Source organism: Astatotilapia calliptera, chromosome 6, assembly GCF_900246225.1.
Source record: "Astatotilapia calliptera chromosome 6, fAstCal1.2, whole genome shotgun sequence".
Classification (NCBI taxonomy): domain Eukaryota; kingdom Metazoa; phylum Chordata; class Actinopteri; order Cichliformes; family Cichlidae; genus Astatotilapia; species Astatotilapia calliptera.
The window spans coordinates 13,605,689-13,627,549 of NC_039307.1; the positions used below are offsets into that span (position 1 = coordinate 13,605,689).

At 38.6% G+C, this 21,861-nt stretch overlaps 1 protein-coding gene across 1 annotated transcript in view; it reads left to right on the plus strand.

Moving 5' to 3' along the window:
• The window catches only part of LOC113023935 (von Willebrand factor A domain-containing protein 7-like), a 101,245-nt gene that overhangs the window by 42,864 nt on the left and 36,520 nt on the right, over positions 1-21,861 (plus strand). The window lies entirely within an intron of this gene.

The following is a 21,861-nucleotide window of genomic DNA, read 5'->3' on the forward strand; positions in this document are numbered from 1 at the left end:
TCTTGGCCTTATCTTCTTTATGAAGGGGTCGATATTGTTTCTCTTATACAAGGTACAAGTCCCTGCTGGATGCCACTGAGAAATGTCAATACTAAGCAGTATTGGAGACTCCTTTCAAGATCACAAGGCTAACCCTGAACTCATGTAAGAGCCTGTCATCAGCTCTTGGCGAATTGAGCTGTGTGATACAAATACAGATAGTTTATGACTTTATTGCACACTGATCAATGTAAGCATCATTCCTCAACAGGATCCATTCATTTGATTAGGTGTGTCTGTTGTAGTTAGATGAAAGTACAGCGTTGTGTGTTCAGAGAACAGTGTGTAATACTGCCCATGACACCTGATTCTCCTACACTAGAATGAGGAGGTAAGAAGGTTTCAGCTTAAGGCTGTAAATAGTGGTAAATAGTAAACAACCTCAGAAGATTAGGAGGTTAAGAAACTCCATAATATAGCCCGCTCACCTCCAAGTATTAAATTGCTGGTAAAATTGTCTCATGTTCTGATTTAACCAACTAATCACTACATTCGAAAATATTTAATCTCCTTTTATTTAATTTTATTAATCACATATTTTCAAAACACTGAACCCATGTAAATTTGAACACCGTGACTGTGACTGTTGCTTACTTATTTATTCAGTAGTTAATTTTTAAAATCTGTTTAATTTTTATTATTATTATATTTTTACTTATTTATAAGAGAATGGTCACTATGATAAACACAATGACATCTATGCAAGATAAAAGTTACTAATCCCTGAAAATAAGAAAATCTTGGTATAAGTCAGTTCCTTTGACCAATTTTCAAGTGCAAATTACTTCAGGTGTCATGTTTGAAGCTAATCCACCTCGGCTGTCACCTCCTGCCCTGAATACTCAAGTATTCTTCTTAATTTAAGTGTCCTCTGATGTGATTTAAGATTCCAGGATCGAACAACCATTTCCGCACCTGACTCTCAGGCAACAATACCTCCATTACAGCACTGACAGCACAGTTTAAAAGTCACCACAGTAATTTAGGGCAATTAGATATTTTCTTGATGGGCTTGTCTTCCCTTTGTAACACAATGTCTGACAGTATGTGGTTTAAAAAAACATGCTAACCCTTACTATATAATCCCTTTATCAGCCGGTGAACACTGTGAAGGTCATGCTTTTTTGACTTTTCTAGTGCATTCAATACCATCAGCCCGACTGTCTTGGGTGAAAAGCTGAGAGCGATGCAGGTGGATACCTCTCGTAACCTGGAATGTAAATTACTTACAATTACCTTACAGAGTGAACACAATATGTCCGTCTTCAATGCTGATACTTGTGTCTAACAAGGCGATCAGCAACTTGGAACCGTTCTCTCCCCTTTGCTATTCACACTCTACACCACAGACTTCAGCCACTGCACAGAGACCCGCCATGTTCAGAAGTTTTCTGATGATTCTGCAGTGGATGAATCAGTGAGGGTGATGAGACAGAGTACCGGGCTGTGGTGGACTCCTTTGTCATATGGTGTGCACAGAATCATCTGCAGCTCAGCATGACAAAGACCAAGGAAATCATTGTTGACTTTAGGAGGACCAGGAAACAAGTGCTTCACTCCAGTGGGTCAATGTGGACCATGTGGAGGACTATAAATACCTGGGAGCACACATTGACAATACACTGGACTGGATTAAAAACACCACTGTACTGTACAACTCCTCCATCTAAAGCTCAAGTACACACTGCAGTAGCTGCACACCCTCAGTACTGCATCCTCTAGAGACAAAATTACAAAGTGAATATAATAAAAGACACATCAATGTCTATTATTTAAATATTTAACTATATATATTTAATTTTGTATACTTGCACATTTATAATTAGAGCTATTTTGTTAGATTTTATAACTTTGTAATAAACTGTATTATTTTCTTTAGTTTAGTTAAACAAAATTATCTTGGAGCAACTGTGACCACACAATTTCCCCTGGGATTAATAAAATATTCCGATTCTGATTCTTTACACGTGTCTAGTGTGATTTAGCTTTTTATCACCCCTTTTCATCTCAGCTCATAGGCACTAGCATTATTGGTGGTTTTAAGACTTTTCACCAGCATTGATGTAAAAGTTAATCTTACTTATGACCTTTAAAAGGACTAATTTTAGTGCAGTACCTTCAGTTGCTTAAAGAGGAGCCTAAAGCTGTACGATAGACACAGGAATAGATATAAGTATAAATGGAACATTTATACTTATATCTGGCTGTACTTGTATTTGCAAGCCTTCACAATTGCCAACAAAAACACAATTTGACCAATAGAGCAAACAAACAAGACTATATTTAAGATATATATTTTGTGCTTAACAAGCACTTATGGCTGGTAGACACTTTACCGTAAACTGTGTACACATACTGGGAGAGCCAGTGTGTTTTGGACCTAAAAAGGCTGAACACATGGACTAACAATGATTAGAAGGCATTTTATTGGAAAAATACTCATGTATGAGAATGAGATAGATCTTCAGGGATGGAGCAAGCAGGCTGATAAGGACAGCCAATAAGAGTGAGCCAAGCAGAGCCTGCAGAAAGGCAGACCGAAAACTAGGCGATGAGGTGGTCAAGCTAAGAGAGTTAAATTAATTCAGAGCAAAAACCCAACTAGCAAACTTTAAGAAGGGCCTTAGTATCTCCACCACTGCAGCAGGCAGAAAGATCTAGCTGAGAATGTCTGATGAACCAAGGGTGAAATAATGCAGAAGAACAGGCTTAATAATCAAAAGTGTTCACATTTTTTGGTGGGGAGAAATTTGTAAGCACCAGTCCTACAACACATAAGCTGAATGTTGTAGAAGTGAATAGAAAAAGATAAGCTATAAAATCAAAAACTGAGCTGAAAGATGCTGTGGCTCACTACAGTTTAATCCACCATGTTTAAATGTTCAGTCATGCTGGTACCAAGTTATCTGCCTTCCACAGTCAAGAGGACATGAATCCAACAGAAAAGTCTATCTGTCATCACATTGTTGGATTAGAGAGTTCAGAGACTGTGCAGCGGTGTTCAGATACAACTTAAACTTACACTTCAAACTGAGCAGGTCGCCCTATAATAGCAATATATCACTCAGTGCAAGATCATCTCTGGAGACTCTAACTAAGTTTATAGAGACACTATTTCAAAGAATTTTGAATATATACAAGTTTTTTTGAGATTATAAGTGTGTCATTTTTCTTGTAGGTCTCAGTCTTAAGCACATTTATATGGTTTGAAAAGAATAAAAACAATACACACATGAACTCTAATGTAAACTTGCGAAGAATGAACTAGCAAAAAATGCAAGTACAGACTTGTGTATATGAAATGTCCCCTGTGTTGTGACATTACAGGAATCTGCCGCCTTCAAAGTTATTAAATGATTCTTCTTCCTTTTCTTAATAATAATAATGATAAATAAAATGCACAACGCTGCAGTACTTTTAATACAGCAAGCTCACAAAAGCTCTGCTCTCCTCCAGAGAAGCAGCTGTCAGACAGAGAGAAAACACAGCTCCTCCACTCTTACTAAATGATATTCATCCATTACCAATGACGACTGGATTGCCCTGAGCTAAATGAACTTCAGAGGTGATATTACTTTATACAATGAATAATATCCCATTTTAATTGCCACCACCATCAGCTGTATATCAGACAGCCTGAAAATCAAGCCCTTAACTGACTAAAGCCACATCACATCAGTTATTTTGTGCTGCACTACATCAAAGTGATTCTTGTCTTGATGCCTAATTAAATGAAAGGCAGATGTGAGTAACAGACCCTCCAGGTTCATGCATGTGTGACCTGGTGGTATGAACTCCATAATGATGACAGTATGCGATAGACCAAGGACATTTTTCAGCTTTCATATTACATAATCCATGCCTGAGTTGAGACTCCTCCTAAATAAAAGGAAATCTCTGTGAGCTGAGAGAAAAGTCTTTGACTGATTGTCTGCTCTTTTTTTCTCCTGCTCTCTTGAAAGTCAGCAGTAAATGTCCTCCTCGTTTTAGAGCCCTTTAAGATTATTGTTTTCCTTTTATTGGCTGTCAGGCTCTGTGAAGTGCCGGTGACTTGTCCTGGGTGGCATGCTGCTCTTCGACCAAATTCAGCTGGCATATTCCCCAGCCTTCCTGCAACCCTAACTTTGATAAGCAGTTAAGAAAAAGAATGGACCTCATCAGTTGAGGAAGTTGGGAAATGGGAAAGGGAATTGAACCACTCACTCCTGATAGTCACTGGCACTCTAACCACTCAGCTCCGGGTCACCTGATTCTTAGTGGCAGCATTGTGAACAAAAGAGCAAATTTAATTTAAACAACACTAAGAGTTTTCAGCTACACTAGAAAATCTGCCAGCTTGCTAGAAATTTAATTTAATTTAATTTTAAAATTAAGTCATCAAAAAATGAAAATAAAAGACTAAAATTTTCACCAAATAAAAATTAAATGAAATTACCCAGATTATTGCATTTTCAATTTCAGTCTTGACCAAAACTGTGGATATTTTGTGGGTATTTACTCAGATTCTGATAAATTTTGTGCGTGCTCATGTGGTGGAAAGGTTATGAAACTGCATAAACAAAAAAAAATCTGCGTTCTTATTCTCAATGTACAATGGGCCCACATCTAAATCTTGTATGACTGGGTAGCTCTGAGGGGCTTATACTGTAAGTATTCTTTTTTTTTTATGGTGGAGGCATAGAGTACAAGCGTGGATAAAGCATATGCATTATTAAACTGTACAGTGTTAGAGGGTACAGACACTACATGAATTATGTACTATATTATTTGAGCTTCAGTCTTCTCTCACTCTTTTCTGCTTCTACCTACATGCAGGAGCTTTGGGCAGATATCGCCTATGTTTAATGTGGAGTCAAAACAATGCTGAAGGACACAACATCCAGTCTTGTTTATTTCACAATACTATTCGTAGCTGTTAGATAAATGTCTTAATGTCTTTTTCATTAAAAAACGATTTATCATTGCAAGTTATCCAGTATTATCACACTTTTTTGAAAACTGAATGAAATCAGTTTAATATTAAACCTGTTTATGTTTGATTGTTTGAAATGTTGACATGATGTGTGGTAGCAGAAATCGCTGCTTTTTCAACAGGCTGAATCAGGTAACACTTCAGTGTCTTAAGAAGATTAGGTTGAAAGCTTGTGAACTTTACAAAATTAAGTGATTTGATGGCCACTCACTGTAACAGTTATTTGTAATAGAAAGAAAAAAAGTGGTATTTTAATGGCAGTGGCAGAGGCAGGTGATTTTTATAGCGGAAGGTTTTTTCCAAGGCAAATCGCTGTAGCAGTGTTAAACCGACGGATTCTTATATAGCGCTTTTTTACTCTACCTGAGCACTCAAAGTACTTTCTACAACTTGCCTCCTTCTCCCATTCATAAAACCATTTTTTCTATGCTTTTTGTAAGTGCTTTCTAGCCTACATTAACACACATTCATAATGCATGGATGCAGTGGAGAGTAACTTGGGGTTCATATCTCACCCAAGAAAATTTGGCATGAAGACTGGAGCAACCAGGGGTCAAATCACCAACCTTTTGATTAGTAAAAGACCTGCTACACCCACCCCAAGGCCAGTCAGTGGTCACTCAGGCCTCTCATTTGTTTATGCAGTGATGACTGCCACAGTGCAGTGATGACTGCTCTGCCACCTGTAGCTCAGGTGGCAGAGCAGGTCAGCCACTAATCAGAAGGTCGGTGGTTCGATCCCAGGCTGCCTCCTGGCTGCATGCCAAATATCCTTGGGCAAGATACTAACCCCATGTTTCCCTACTGGTGGTGGTCAGAGGACCTGGTGGCGCCAGTGTCCGGCAGCCTCGCCTCTGTCAGTGCGCCCCAGGGCAGCTGTGGCTACAACGTAGCTTGCCATTGGCAGTGTGTGAATGGGTGAATGACTGAATGTAGTGTAAAGCGCTTTGGGGTCCTTAGGGACTGAGTAAAGCGCTATACAAATGTAGGCCATTTACATAGAAGTACACTAAAAGTATGTTGTAGAGAAACAGCTTGTTAAAAATAGTTACTGGATATAAAACCAATTTTAGGACTATGTTGATGTCACGATGTGGTTATAGGGACTCAAACGCAGAGCGGTTAGATGTCTCCAAAATGCAGTTTATTTACAGTTCCAGTGCACAATATATATACAGTGAAGGGAATCCAAAACTCCAGGGAATCACAGGGTAGCTCTCTCACACTCGCTCACGTCTTCTTGCCCACACTCACACACGTTCACACGGCAGGGAGGTCGCAGGTCCGGGGGGTAAGGTCTGAAGCAGAAGAGAAGGGAAGTCACAAACTAATCACAAATCACGACGCACAAGTCCACAGGAGCTGTGAGAACACTAACGTCAGTAGTACAATCATCCAGCGACGAGAGGATCTGTGTTCCAGCCTCAAATAGTGCTCCCGGTGATGACAGGTGATTGTTGTCAGGTGTGTGGGCCAAGGGCGGGAGCCCACAGTGAGCTCCGCCCAGGCAGAGAGGGAGAGAACCGAAACAGCAAATGTAGCCTTGTGGGGCCGACCGGGCAGGCACAGAGACCATGACAGTTGATTGTATAGAGTGCCCAGTAGGGAAGCCTGGCTGTAGCCATTTCTCAGTTTTGAATGGTCAGAATTCATGTAGGAACTATCTCTTTAAAAGTAGACATACAAATACAACCATATCTAATATAAAATATAAACAAAAAAATAAACAAACAAACGGCCGGAATAATTTATAACATAATTTCCACTCTTGAGTGAGTTTTAGTTTGGGGTTCAATGTGGGGTTCAATGGGTTCAATGTGACACTTGAAGATGTAATGCAGCATCTATAATCATGTTTTATTGCTAAGGCTGAGTGTGTTGTAGGAAAGGCTGCAGTGAGAAGGATGTAGAGGTGAACTTGGTGTTTGTCCCTGTCTCATTCTCCTGACAAGCCTGGGACTTTGGGATCTAGGGTAAAGAGAAGGCGCTGTCTCATTTCCACTTTTGCTCTATATCATAACACAATACCTCGAGAGTTGTGGGGAAAAAAGAAAAGAAAGGACCCTATACAGTTCCACGGATTTCCACATCATTGTATAATGTAGTTTCATTCCGGCTTATATAGATTCGACAGAAAGTAGGGCAAACTGATGAGTGCGGAGCAGAGGGCAGCCTTGCCCACATACTTCCACTACGTACATGGACTCTGATGAATCAGAAACTGCAGATATGCAGTATGTATGTACACTCATCCATGTACTTGCATATGTAAAAGTGATCTGCATACTGAACAGACAGAACAAAACAAAAAGAAGCTCATCTGATTGTTTCATCTTATGTCAGGGCAGCGCATTAATATGTTAATGACGAAATCTTTGGTGCATTTATATATCGGAAGAGAAGAGAAGAGAAGAGACTGCCTTAAACACATCATCATTTGTGTTCCTGTTGGTTTTTCCTCTTCAGAAAATTCTCCCCCAGGTTTCCCAGCTGAGGTTTTATCAGGTTTCAGCTTATATCCAGGTGGTTAAATGCCCTTCTGGCAGTGCTTCTTAACACCTTGCTTAGCTTTGCCTTTCCACTCCCCCACAAGATAGAGTGGACTGTGAAGACCTAGCATCTAACCCTGAATGGCATAAAACCACATGTCCAGCTGTTGTTGCAGTAAAGTTCATAGTGTGCAAATTTCCTTTGAAGACCTCTTCAGATGCTCAACCACAGGGACTTTATGTTCAAGCAGAAGCTGTTTCAATCCATCAGTGTACCTGATATTACAATGACAGCTCACAATGCCCTTATCTTAGATAGCTTTCATCTATCTATCTATATTGATTGATAGATTGATCACTTCTTTAAAAGGCTCTTATTGCATATAGCGTTCTACCAAACATGCATGCAGCATCTGAAACATGCAATTAGGATTGTGGGAGAATAGTATACATGGCACATTCAGACATTCACAGTAAAGTGTGCTTTTTACATCCTTTGCTTTTATTTTGACACTTTTAAAGTGTGAACCCTGAACACAAAAACACACTTACAACACACCTGCCAATATAACTATCCCCTATTTTTCACAGCCATTCCATGCCATTATATCACATTACACCACATTCTTCCTGTTTGAACTCACATCTGTCCATGGCTCACCTCCTGCCTCAGTCTTGCCCGTTCTGTGCTCTCTGACTGCTGAAAGCCTGCATTTCAACCTACATTCGCTTGTGCATCAGTATTGGTTACATTTTTCTGTTAAGATAAAAAACAAGTAGATAAAACACACTGAGCTCTGACATACACTAATCAAGTACATTTGAATAAATTTGAAGAAACTGGCATCCTGTCACATCACATAATCTCAAAGCCTCACCTTCATTATTTTTACCAGGCAACAACCTGCTGTAGTCAGCACCTCACCAGCAATGATGTGCACTCTCGTTGCATCATACCTTTTTCCTCCTGAAAAAAGCTGTTTTGAATTTTATATATGAAAGGGATCAGTGGTTCTGTCTTTACTCTCTTTCCCCTCCTTTATCCTGTCAGAAAGCTTCTGATTGTGTTTCGCCAGTTTTTCTTTAATCTCCCAGGGATGAGATATTATTTTCACTGTCTAACACTCTGGAGGGAATCTGTCAACTCACTCCCCTCCAACATGCATGTGTGAACACATTTTTTCATCACGTGCATGTTCATACTCACTACATCTTTCACCGTTCAAGTGTATGAGGCCACCGACAGCGGGCTCTCTTTTCACAGCTCCGTGGGTTTCACGGCCTATGACGATGCTTTGCTCCCTGCAGCATCAGCGGGGTACCGGAGATAAGAATTACTACATGAGGTTACAGCCACTATTAACTGTGGTTGACAGACCGAACCAGGGTTTGGACTGGCGAAGATCATTACACAGCTCTGCAGGCAGAGATGTGAAATGGAGGGGAGGTGTTAATAAAATCCCAGAAAAAACTCTAAGTTAAAAAGCTGTTTTAGACAAATTTTAATCAAATTCTGAAGTTGATAGAAGCTTGGATCACATTCACAACATAAACAAACAGAACTGAAATTGATTGAAACCACAGTGAGACTAACTTGTCTAAAAAGTGTCTGTGATCTTGGTGTTTTCACATCTTCACAAACCAACAGCATCAAAGGGGAAAACAAACCAGAGTTCGATTCAAACGGACTAAACAACGCACGTGTAAAAGTGTTTGAAAAAACAAACAAACCTAGATTGGACTAAATCGTCAATAACCTCATCCTCCATCAGTGAAAAGAACACAGATGGTTTCTTGGAACTCACTGAAAAACTGGGGATGTTGCACACTTACAGTAAATCGTCGATCATAAAGTATGCTCTTTCCAAGTTTATGCTACTTTTGGATTCTAGTGCCAACCTTTAGTGACATGTTATAATAATATAATAAAGGTATTGACCTCACGGTGAACTAGAAATTCAGGTATGGAGTCAGTCACACAGGAAATGCAAATCTCTTTAATCTGTAATCATTTCCATATTCTTATTTTTTTAAATCCACATTGAATGGTGACAATGATCCCATAACTCTCTAAGTCCTTAGCTAATAACGCCTGTGAATATGCTACCAGACATCCTTCTGGTGTGGAGGTGACATACATATTTGCACAGTATTACCTTATTACTGAGTGATGGGTGTCTATTTATTTGATTGTATATTTTTTATGAAATGGTGGATATATGTTATTAATGCCTCCTGGGTTTTAGCCTTTACCATAAGAAGTGCTCCGTAATCCTTTAAAAAAAGTAAAGAAAATCCAGATTAAACCACATTAAATCAATGCTCAAAAATACAGCTACAGTACATTGCTGGGTATTGTTTTAATTCAGTGTGTGATTGTTGTTGCCCCGCTCCTCTAAACTCTGTTAAATATTTTTAAGTCAAAGCAAAACTTTTGTGTTCATAAATGTGTGTTTACACTTCACTTGCTTTGTTGTTTGGTGGCTTTCATATTCATGTATTTATTACTTCCAGGCTGGACTACTGTAAATCATTATTATCAGGTTGCTCTAAAATTCCCCAAAAAGCAACATAACTAAGGGAGGGTTTAGGGCCACCTGATCCAGCCCTAGCTATAAGCTTTATCGGGAAAGGAAAGCTTAAGCGTAATCTTAAAAGTAGAGAGAGTGTCTGTTTCCCAAATCTGAGAAGCCAATATAGGAGAAATATGCTGTCTTTCTAATCCCTGTCAGTATCCTCTCTGCAGCATTCTGGACCAACTGAAGGCATTGGCCTATAGGATGCGGGGGCTTCCCATATTCCCATCTTGTTCACTCATCTCTTTTCACTCTCCATGTGTTTATACACCACTCTGCATTTAATAATTAGTTATTATTAATCTCTGGCTGCCAACCAGTTGCTACAGATGGCTTCCCCTCCTTGAGCCTTGTTCCGCCAGATGTTTCTTCCTGTTAAAAGGGAGTTTTTCCTTACTACTGTCGCCAGGTGTTTGCTCATAGAGGGTCCTCTTCTCTCGTCGTTTTCTCTCTATTTTAGTAGAGCCTTTATCTTACAATATAAAGCACCTTGAGGAAACTGTTGTTGTAATTTGGCACTGTGTAAATAATTAAAATCAACATCAATAGGTTATCTCTTGATTAGTTAAAAATGACTTTTTATTATTATTATTTTTATTACAGTTTATTTAAAATAAACTGCCATCTTTCTTACACTCTTACATGCTGTAACATTCAGCAGGCCTGTAAAAAACCTCAGACAAACAGCTCTCACTTTAAAAGTGTGACTCATGACTCAAGCACCACGTTTTTTATCTTCAGGTTTACAAGCCAGATTACAGCAAAATCAATGCAAATAATTGTCTTCAGACTCAACAAAAGAAGCTGCGTGTTCATTGTAAAACGGTCTTCACACTTATGGCTGAATGGGTTTCAATAATTTAGTTGCATACAAGGATAACTGGAATGGTAATGCACGCTCGCGCTTGAAAAAATGGTGAGGAAAGAACACACACACTCTCTTTCTGGCACTTGACATCACTTGACCTTTTGACTCATAACTGCAGGTGGAATAATGCATTGGAGTAATCATACTCTGATCAATAACACAACATGATTTAGAACACAGGTCATGATATGTACCGTGTTTATTTGGAAATCAATGTAACTCAGTGAAATGAATGAACTGGCTTAACCTCGTGTCATGTGGTCCTGACAGCTCTTTAACCATGTTTCAGTTTTGTTGTTTTTGCTTTTTATTTCTGGGTAAATAATGGATGTATTCAAACAGACGAATGCTTCCAATTATTCCCCTCTGTACTCGTCACTAAATGGTATAAATACAAGTATTAGGAATATGAGGTGTCTGTTTGTCACATACGAAAACAAGTTCTCTTAATGAAAAATTAATTGCCTTCTGTTATCTGCTGGTCTTACAACACATAATGAAAAGGTGTTGTGCAAATTTTACCAGCTGTGACGTGTGTGTGTGTGTGTGTGTGTGTGTCATGACAGCAAACCTGAATACAAGCAGGAACAACCACAAATCCACTACTTCATCAGGTGTTTATATTTTTGTCTGATGGTCACTCTTAATCCTTTTATTTTATTAATCTTATTCATTGTATATCTTATTGTTTATTATACTCATGTTTTAATATTTAATATATACACTGATTTATTTATCTTCTTTTTCATTTATGTATTTATTTTATTTATATTAATTTTATTGTATGCTTAATGTATGGTTTTTAACTGCTATCTCTGTTTTATTATTGGAAAGCACTTTGGTCAACTTTGTTGTTTTTAAAGTGCTATATAAATAAAGTTGGATTGGATTGTCTGCTAAGCAGCTAAAACTGACGAAATGTGATAAAACAGTGAACATTAGCTGTTTGGAGACAGCTTATAACAAAGCTTTTTAAGAATATGGAAAGCAACAGTGCATGTTAAGTGAAAGGATATAAAACTGTTCACACAGTCCAGTCACTTCAATTTTTACGAAATAAAGTGATCATTAGGCTAAATTATAACATTTTATGATGCTGATTGGTTACCAAAAGTCTTCTGTGTTGTTCCGACAAATGTTCTCATACTTTGTGCTAAGTAGCATCAAATGAGACATAAGACTGTCATGCATTGTTAAACGCAGACACTATACTGTATCTATCCATTTGAAGACAAAAACCTGTTTTGAATGTCATAAACAAATTTCAACCAGAGCTAAGTACATGCTTTTTGGCCAAGTTAGAAGCTAGGAGGCTAACTGCCTATGTTTTGCACTGCTTTTTGGCTAAATAGTGTGTTATATCTTCTATATCCATGAATGCACGGGGCATTTGCTCTAGTACATGAGACATAAGTTTTGTAATCAGACAGTAAACGTGAGGCTTTATACGGACATCCAAAACCCTGCCAATTTATAGCTAGGTTGCTAGCCATAGCTTGCTAATGCTGTCACTAGCAAAGAACGATCTGAAGGCACCTCATTTTTCTTTCTTGTTCTTATGTGGAGTTTATGTTGTGCTGGCTGCCTGGTTATTTCTTGTCATTAATGATTAATGCTCTCCTAGGATATTAGTGTTGTTCACTGCTGACACTGTAATGGAGTGAAACAGGCACTAAGGTAAGACATTTGGAACCAAGAGTAAACATTAGTTACATTTCAATCCATTCACACATTGTTTCAAAAAAAGTAAATAAAATAAAATAAGTTAGTATGTTTTCTTTGAAGTCATGGGAACCCTGTGTATATGATTTTAGGGCTTACAGAGTCTGCTTATGTGCATGAGGACCACATAGCAAAATGTCATCCCTTTCCCTTCTAACGCCTGGGGCATAATGGTGAGCCTCTCTGTTTTCCTTTCATGTGCATACTCATTCCAGTTCTGCTCATTTACTCTGGATGCTCTTACTTTGTTGTACTTTGAGGCCAGACTCCTATCCATGCAATGCCATAAAAAATGATTAATTGCTCCAAGCTCTCATTTTACATTCTCTGTTACACATAAAGCAATACTGCAAGCCGGATATACCTCTGAGTTACCACTGAATCCCACAGGCAATTTGTTGTATATCTTGACCAGTGACTGTAAAAGACAGTCATTGATCTTGACCTATTAACAATGCCTCAAATAGATGAGCTGTTGACCTTGTAAGACCTACTGTGCCTTACACTTTCCACTTCTGATCCACTTCTTTAATTCAGCTGTGTTTCAGATAGATTTAAGTGTTTCAGGAGCCTGAAATGTATCAGGTTTAATGCTCTGAGACACAAATTGCCCAACAAACCATTATATATGTTTTTACTCTCTATAGCTTTCTAAAATCAACAATTCACTATCTCGCCTTAACACTAATTTTCCTCTGTGTTTAGGTAACTATGTGCATGCGAGACTCTGTTATTGTCACTGTTAAATATTTATGGGGGTTTTTATATATAGTTACTCCATTGTCACAGGGGAATTGTGACTCTAGCTGAGGGGTGGCCAATCTCAGTCCACGAGGGCCGGTGTCCCTGCAGGTTTTAGATCTCACCTTGGGTCAACACACCTGAATCACATGATTAGTTCGTTACCAGGCCTCTGGAGAACTTCAGGACATGTTGAGGAGCTAATTTAGCCATTTAAATCAGCTGTGTTGGTTCGAGGACACATCTAAAACCTGCAGGGTGCTCTAGCTGGAACTAAACCAGCAATTTGATTCCAGCCAACCTGTACCTGTTAATTACTACACCACTGGAATGCATGCATGATTTTCTCAGTGTCTCACTTTGTTGTGGAGGTATTCTGGCCCACTGTTTTTTTCAACATTGCTTCAGTTTTATTGAGATTTATGGACATTTATTTATGCACAGCACAATCAAGTTTCAGCTACAGCATTTCAGTCAGGTTAAGATCTGGACTTTGACTAGTCCCTTGATTTTTTTTCTCTTTTCAGCCATTCAGATTGGCTCCTGTACAAACCTATAGCTGTCAGGGAGACCCCCTCACATTATAGCTCTGATAGTTTTCTGCACCGATGAGTTCATGGTTGACTCAGAGACTGCAAGGTGCCCGGGTCCTGTGGCTGTAAAAACAAGCACAAGTCATCACCACTCCACCAGCTGGTGTTATGTATTATTGCCAAACATCTCCACATTGAATTTGTCTGTCCAAAGCAGATTGTTCCAGAAGTCCTGTGATTTGTTCAGAACTTTGCGAACCATTTTCATTTTAAAGAGAAGTTTTGCTTTCTCCTGGCAACCCATCAAAATGAGCCATACTTGTTCAATCTTTTTTTAAATTTTACTGTCAAGAGTCTGAAATGCAGCTCTTGGCCTTTTTGCAGTTTCTCTGAGCATTGCATGAATTTGCTGGGATGTCAACTCCTGTAAAGACTGTGATATTATGTTAACACACAACTGAACCACACTTGATCAGTTAATCTAGCACTTTTAATTTTAGCACCCAGTACTTATCCTGTTAGTTCCTATGGAATTAGCAACCGTACATTCTTGCTGCTTAGGTTTCAACAGGACTGCATATGAAATTATTCTTAAGCAACTTATGTTGATGTTTAATGCAGGAACCTACAAGCAGCCTTAAAGTCACAGCACATTGTTATATCTGCCCATTAGATGCATTTCAGAAATAAACTCTTTGTCAGTAGAAAAATTGCAGATATACAGTATTTACCAACCAGGAAAATAAGGTCGTGTTGACCTACTATAGCACAAACTATTACAAAGACAGTCTTCAGTACTTTAGCAGGAGTCTATGTCTGCGTCTCTTCTCTTGTGTGTGATCTTAGATTAAAGTTGAAGCTCAAACTTTTCCTTGAAAGGCTGAAAGAAAGCGCCATCAAACTTTGTGTAATAGAAATGTCTTTTTAAAGCTGACGCTTTCTTCTCAGAACTTGTGTCGGTACTTCATTTGAATGGAACTTTAAAAAAAACCCCTCTTTGATCGCTTATGTCTTTTGTATTGTATGGTAACCTTATTTTCATCACCTTGACTCATACAGATCACAGTGGCTTTGTAAAAAGAAAAGGCTCACGAACATAAACGAGTTTGAATTTTAGCCTTACTTTGTTAAAGGGAAACCAAACAATTCTGAATCTTGGCTTTCATCAGCAAGTATAAAGCAGTTCCCATTACCGCTGTGCATCAGATAATCAGTTAATTTCATGCAGGACTAAACAGATATGTAACACTAAAGCAGCATGGTGATACTGAATACAGATTAAGCAAGATGTCATTATCATCACTGGGAACATGAGCCATTAGTTTGGTGACAGTATGCTGGTTCGCCCAACTTGTGCCTGATTAAACTAGCATAGTTAAAAGGAAGCAAACGAATCAGGCAGTGGAAAACAGCTTTGTTGCTGTGATTCTCTGAGGATTACCAACTAAATGGTCCTGAAAGCAATTTCACTTTGCTAAATTGTTTAGAAATTACACTCACTTGTTTGCTCTCTAGTTAGAGCACTGTCACTTAAAAACAATAAACACATAAAATGCCCACCAAAAGCAATAGGTGTTTTATTTATAAGTTACTACCGAAGCTAAGCGAATATGCTCAAAGCTTTATAACACTGCCTTCCTGCAGGGGAAAAACGTTTATAATGTTTATAACTTAAAAATGTTTTCCATTCCCAGTTACTCGGTGGTACAGTGGTTTACACTCACAAAGTGAGGTATAGCCATCCTAGGATCAATGCAGACAAACCCCACAAAGATGTAACACAGTGTAAGTGGCTGTCCCATTTTGCTGCAGTTATTCAGTGGCATATTTATATGCAGATTGGAGACATTCAAACCTTCTGTTTAACTGTTGGCACATGTAAACAACCTATACTGTTTGCAGTAATCTGAAAATATGCCAGATAGGACAAAAGAAGGGAATAAAGCCTTTGGTTTGCCACAATGTAATCAGGTTGCAGTGTAATCTGCATGCATTAGGCTAATGCAGCACATGTAAATTATGGCATGTCGGCACCTGCTAAGGTGGTGAAAAATGAAATGAAAATAGTTTTATAAACACATTTTTGTGAATTGTTTGTGTAATGGGGTCCTTAGGGACTAGTAAAGCGCTATTCAAATACAGACCATTTAATGTAAGATTAGGTTCTCAAACTAGCTACCATGTTAATACTCCTTTAAATTTGGGAAAAGACATCCTGAAAAACGTGTTTACCCAGTCAGGTGTAAAAACCTGTTAATTATCTATTGTGATTCTGCTGGGTGGACTTTTTGTTTAGAGACCCAAAAGAAAGGCGAAGGAAAGAGACAAAGTCAGCATTTACTTTTAATAAGTCCAGGGAGCAAACAAAGACCAAAGCATGGAAATCCAAAATATCCGAAATCACCACACAACAGAGGAAGACTGAGATAATATAAACGAGAGGGGTGGAGGAAAGAGGTTAAAACTGAAAACTAGATAATGAGCCAGAGGAAGTAAAGTTACATAAGATAAACATTAGATGAACATTAGAAGTCAGTAAGTGAGGCCAGTATCTGATGGATGCTAAGATGCTAGATTTAGTTTTTGTTTTGCTAAGTTTTATTAGTTTTTATTATCATTATGACAGTAGCATGGTGAGGAACTCTTGTATACTTTTCAAGAGAAAATTATTCACGTACTCATCAAATTTTAATGCAGTGGGAAATTATGGTTGTACATATCAACCACCTACTCAGCATGTCTTCTCCAGGATGTCTGTCTCAGAGATGAGCAAATTAGGTGGTGAGGAGCAAAATGTACGTTCCACTAATTCCCATCTCATATTGCTTCATTTGATTGCTTTTGCAATGTGGAACAGATGCTGACCTTTAGTCACATACACATTTCACACACATGTGTGCTGTCATTAAGCTTGCTTCAACAGGAATCTTGATTATGCAGATTCAATATTATAAACTCTTAGCCTTTGTTAATGCGGCTGCGTTGGTCATGAAGTTCACCTGCTGATGGTTAATAGTGTTTACAAGGCTAATATTGGCAATCTGCCTCCTGAATTCATGTAGGTGGAGGCTGATGAAGTGAAATAGGTCTAATAGGGTAAACATGACCGTTCTGTTACCTAAAGTACTGTTCAGCTAGTAAATAGAGCGAGATTAGTGTTTAAATTCACTTCTATACACTGCATTAATACTGGGAGAAGTGGGAGATCAAAGGTTTTATGAAGTCTGTGGTCTGGTAATTCTTTTTTTTAAGTTCAGATAACAAATGGCTGGAGTAATTAAAGATCAGTGTGTAGGCCAGAGGGAGGATGGCACTGTGCTGCAAGCAGGCTGGCATAAGGTAATATATGGAGCAGCTGATCAGGAGGAGTCACTCCTGTGGGGAACCTCACTCAACTCTTTGGCTGCCCTGATTTTGAGAAATAAGGAGGACTGTAAATCTGGGGACTGCAGTATGAAAGAAGGAAGATGAGAAAATAAAGAACAGAGAGGCTGGAAGAGAGTTCAGAATGAGTGGAAAAGACAGAGACTTATTATTGTATATTTGTTATTTGCCTTTGTTCTGGTTTTTATCTGTCTCTTAAAAATGTGTTTCATCTCTCAGCCAAATTATGATTTTAAATTGTTTCATTGTTTTATATCCAGTACTTGGCCATTGTTAACCAATAATCAGAACATTGCCGTTGCATATTAATTGAACCTATTATTATAAGCTAAACTTACAAAGGCACTTACAGATTTTGATTTGTATTTCACCCGAGCATAGCATGTAGAGTCCACAGCACATCAAAGAACCCAGATCTGTGACACAGCATTATCAAGACCCCACCAGTAAGGAATATACTTTTTCCTCACATGTCCATCACTCTTACTCTCGTCTGGATTATTTTTTGGTCAGCAGCTCACTGCTGAGCGACATTTCAGACACTGAGATTCACCCTATAGCTGTCAGCGATCATGGTCCTGTATCTTTAACACTAATGCACTAGAATAATACTACGCCAAGAAAAAGCTGGAGATTTAATATATCACTACTTAAAGATGAAGACTTTATTAAATATTTTAAAAAAGAGTGGACTTCATATTTAGACTATAATGACACTCCCGAAACATCAGCTTCTGTTCTATGGGAAGCAGGGAAAGCTGTGATGAGAGGTAAAATAATTTCTTTCTCATCACATAAAAAGAAAAAAGAAAACAGGAATTAGAAAAAAACATCAAATCACTAGAAGAAGCCTACGCGTCCCACCAAGATCAGGAAACATTGAACAAAATACGCAAAACAAAACTAGAATTAAATGAGATAATTGATAAAAAAAGAAAATTCTTAGTACAAAGACTACGCTTACAAAATTATGAACATGGTAATAAATCCGGTCAATTTCTAGCAAACCAGCTAAAAATAAATAAAGAAAAAACAACTATATGTGCTGTTCAAGATTCATCTGGGAACACAATATATGAACCGATACAAATAAACAACATTTTCAGGGATTTCTATAAAACATTGTATTCACCACAAATAAACCAATTTAAAAAAGAAATTGATCAGTTTTGGACAACATAACTCTTCCAAAATTATTAGACACTAGAGCAATGGCACTGGATTCACCACTGACACCAAGTGAACTCCAGGAAGCCCTGATAAGTATGCCCAATAATAAGGCTCCAGGTCCAGTCGGCTTTCCTGCAGAATTCTACAAAGAATTCTGGACGATTCTAGCACCAGTTTTCTACAGAACGTTGTTGGAAATTAAAAAAAGAGCAGACTTCCATCAAATATGAATTCTGCAAACATTAATCTCCTGCTAAAACCAGGCAAAGACCCTGTATATCCCTCAAGCTATCGTCCAATATCCCTTATAAATGTAGACCTTAAAATAATCTGCAAAGCTCTCTCAAAGAGACTGGAGAAAATAACCCTCCTCTTAATTCATCCTGACCAAACTGGTTTCATAAAAGGTAGGCACTCATCAACAAATACACATAGATTACTTAATTTGATAGACTACTCATACAGTAAAAACCCAGAAACTACAATATTCTCTTTAGACGCAGAAAAAGCATTTGACAGAGTTAACTGGAAATTTCTATTTGCAACTTTACGCAAATTTGGTTTTGGATCCTCTTTCATAAACTGGTTAAAGATATTATATAATTCCCCAACAGCTTGTGTCAGAACAAATGACCAGACATCCTCCAGCTTCTGTCTCTTGAGGGGCACCAGGCAGGGATGCCCACTCTCCCCTTCACTGTTTGCAATTTTTATTGAACCACTAGCAGCAGCAATTAGACAGAATTCAGTAATTAAGGGCATAAAATGCAAGAACGTGGAACATAAAATCAGCCTTTATGCGGATGATGTGTTACTCTTTCTCCAAAATTCACAAACCAATATCTCTGGGGTGATTGAATTGATAAACTCTTTTGCAAGAATATCAGATTACTCAATTAACTGGTCAAAATCTAGTCCTACTGATTAATTGCTCCCTCCATAATTCCTCTTCTACACCACTGCAATCGGGAAATATAAAATATTTAGGTATTAATGTTTCTCCCAAGCTTGCAGATCTAACTAAATTAAACCATATCCCACTTTTAAAGAAGGTAGAAGATGATCTGGCTAGATGGAAATGTCTACCCATATCACTCATGGGAAGGGTTGCCGCTATAAAAATGATGGTCTTACCAAAAATAAATTATTTATTCTCAATGATCCCAACTAAACCGCCACAAGATTGGTTCAGATCTCTAGATTCATGTATGTCCAAATTCCTTTTGGAAAAATAAACCCCCACGTATAAGCTTAAAAACACTACAAAAGACCAAGGATAAAGGAGGACTAGAACTGCCTAACTTTCAGCACTACTTCTTAGCCAACAGGCTTCAGTTTATCTCAGGATGGCTAAAACATACCCTCTTAGATGAACCTTGGCTAGATGTAGAACAAGCACTTTGCAATAATCTAGAGATCTCAGACCTACCATTTATCAGCTCAAACATCCAACGACATGAATGCTTTAAAAGCATCAACATCAGCTCTTCTCTGACAGCATGGTGGGAGTTTCTAAAATTGACGGCGTCTTCATTAATCCCATGCAAACGTACACCTATCTGGAACAACCCTGACATATTACAAAACAATAATATGATAAACTTTTCAGATTTGCCAGGAGAATAACCTCCTCCTAAACATCAGCAAGACTAAGGAGCTGATCGTGGACTTCACTACAAAGCAGGCGAGGAATTACAAACCCCTCATCATCAGTGGCACGCCAGTGGAGAGAGTGGACAGTTTCCGATACCTGGGTGTCCACATCACTCAGGACCTGTCATGGTCCTGTCACATCAACACCCTGGTTAAGAAAGCCCGTCAGCGTCTCTTCTTCCTCAGAAGACTTAGAGACTTCCATCTGCCACTGAAGGTGCTCAAGAACTTCTACTCCTGCACCATCGAGAGCGTCCTGACGGCAAACATCTGCACCAGGTTTGGGAACAGCACCAAGCAGGACAGACGAGATCTGCCAAAGGGTGGTGCGCTCGGCAGAACGCATCATTCAATCAGAGCTCCCTGACCTGCTGTCCATCTACACCAAGCGGTGCAAGTCCAAAGCTAGGAAGATTATGATGGATCTCTTCCCATCCCAACAATGGACTCTTCTCACTGTTGAGGTCTGGGAAGCGCTTCCGCTCCCTTAAGGCCAAAACAGAGAGAATGAGGAGGAGCTTCTTCCCCCAGGCTATTCGGCGCCTGAACCAGGTGTAGGACTGGACTCTCCCAAACACGTTACTATAAGACTGGACTCTCACACACGTCACCACACATTTCCTATAATCCTATAATTCCTATAATTTATAATCCTTATCTTTATAATCTCTTCTGCTATTTGCACATTCTTTACTGTAAATTCCTAAGTTAATTTGTAAATTTTTGTAGTAAACTGTAAATTGTAAATGTAAAACTTTTCTTCTGTCATTTAATGGTCGGGCATTGTACAGCTACAAGCATTTCACCCCCATGTCATACTGTGTATGGTTGTGTGTGTGTGACAAATAAAATTTGAATTTGAATTTGAGATTGGAGTGGTAAAGGAATCAAATATTTAGAACATATACTAGAAGGAACAGAATTTATTTCATTTGACGGGCTAGTTACACAATATGGGATCAACAAGAAAAGATTTTTAGAATATCAACAAATTAAATCCATAGTAAAAAAGAAATTTAAACCGGGTCAAGTTGAACTACAAACACCACCAAGTGTGGTTCAATTTCTTACTCTTAAAACCCCCAAATTACTATCCAAAATATACAGAATGCTTTCTAAAACAGATGAATCAATATCACTTCCTATTGCAAAATGGGAAGTGGATTTATCAGTTAACTTAGACCTAAACTTCTGGTTTCAGATTTGCTTAAAAACCTTTCATCTAATTAGAAATCCCAGTCTTCAATTAATTCAATACAAAATACTACATAGAGTGCACTATACATGTCACGGTTTGCCGGGGCAAGCCGTGTGGAATATGAAATAGGACCCAAAATGCGGCAGCTCTGGTGCAGATGAGTGTTTATTTACAGGGGTGTGAGTACAAACAGCGGTGGCGACAAAACATGAAACCAGAAACCTAAACTGGGTAAACTAATAAGACAAACCAGAATGAGGATGCAGGGAGGTCCGGAGAAATACATACAGGGAGAGCGAGGGGAAACAACACAGACGAACCAGCGATTACCAAGACAGAAAATACAACTTAAATACACTCAGAGAACACAGGGAGATTACACACAGGTGGGAGACACAGCTGGGAGTGATTAACATGACGAGACCAGGGAGGCAAACTGAAAACACTCACATAAGACGCAGACCTTCACAATAAAACAGGAACACACGGGGGGAACAGGGTAAACACCAATTAGAG